Raw genomic sequence first — 1,611 nt, 5'->3', positions numbered from 1 at the left:
TAAAATCCAATGGGCTGAAATTGTGCCCAAGTTGGACCAAAGTAGTGCGGACCGACACAAGGCGGCTCTTATAGGGAACCATTGATTCATTTATATGCGACATTTATCTCTCAAAGTGGGAGCGTATGTCGCACCAGTGAGAACCGGGCCTGAACTTTTTATTTTTTTATTTTTTTTTAGGTGTACTGTCGCAGGGTGACCCAGCTGTGCAAAAATGCATACCTGTACACGTTTTGTATTTTTTGTGCACAAGACATGGCCGCCGGGACCCGCCGATCGTTCCGTGTAGAAGCAGAACGACCTCCTGGCCTATGTAAACAAGGCAGACCGCCGTTCTGTCAGATAGGAAAATGGAGATCTTGTATTTCTGCTGAGCAGAAACCCGGATCTCTGTTTTCCTCTAGTGCAGGGGTCTCCAAACTTTCTAAACAAAGGGCCAGTTTACTGTCCTTCAGACTTTAGGAGGGCCGGACTAGGGCCATTTGGAGTAGAAAATGCCCATTGGGAGTAAACAATACCATGTCTTTGGTGTCAGTGGGAGGACTAGTGCCCCATTGTTGTGTCAATAGAAGGAATTGTACCCTTTTGGATAGTGTCAGTTGGATGAATAGTGCCCCATTGTTGGTGTCAATAGAAGGAATTGTACCCTTTTGGATGTCAGTTGGATGAATAGTGCCCCATTGGTGCATTTCAGCAACAAGAATGATTCCCCATTGTTGGTGAATGGAATAGTGCCCCAAGGGCCGGATGAAGGCAAGCAAAGGGCCGCAGTTTGGAGACCCCTGCTCTAGTGCATCGCGCCCCCCCCCCCCCACACACAGTTAGGCGCACACTTAACCCTTTGACTGCCACTGATGTTGACCCCCTTCCCTGCCAGTGTCATTTATACAGTGATAGTGCATTTTTTTTTTTGTACTGGTGTCACTGGTTCCCAAAAAGTGTCACATTTGTCCACCGCAATGACGCAGTCCCGCTAAAAATCGCTGATTACTAGTAAGAACAATAAATAAATAAAAAAATTTCCATAAAAAATATCCCATCGTTTGTAGACGCTAAAAATGTATTTTATTTTTTTAAAACCAGTCAATATACGCTTATTGAGATTTCTTTCTTTTTTATTTTATTTTCAAAATGGTTTTTCTTTTTCTTTTTCTTTTTTTTTTTTTGTTTTTGTTTATAGCACAAAAACTAAAAACGGCAGAGGTGAGAAAATCCCACTAAAATCTCTATCTCTGTGTACATCGTCGCACGACCGCGCAATTGTCAGATAAAGCAATGCAGTGCAAAAATCCTGTCGGTGCCATCTAACAGTGCCAGCCATCAATGCCCATAACTGCCCCCTATTGGTGCCCATCAGTCAGTGCCCCCTATTGGTGCCCATCAGTCAGTGCCCCCTATTGGTGCCCATCAGTCAGTGCCCCCTATTGGTGCCCATCAGTCAGTGTACCCTATTGGTGCCCATCAGTCAGTGTACCCTATTGGTGCCCATCAGTCAGACTGTCACATGGCATTAAAAAAAAGTATTGGTAATCGGTATTGGCGAGTACATGGGGGAGGGGGGGGAGAAGTATCGGGACAACCCTACGAGCGATGCTTCTGTTGGTTGAATGA

This window comes from Rana temporaria, chromosome 11, assembly GCF_905171775.1.
Source record: "Rana temporaria chromosome 11, aRanTem1.1, whole genome shotgun sequence".
In the NCBI taxonomy this organism is placed as follows: Eukaryota; Metazoa; Chordata; class Amphibia; order Anura; family Ranidae; genus Rana; species Rana temporaria.
The sequence above is the reverse complement of the archived record's forward strand: the minus strand, read 5'-3'. Positions refer to the sequence as shown.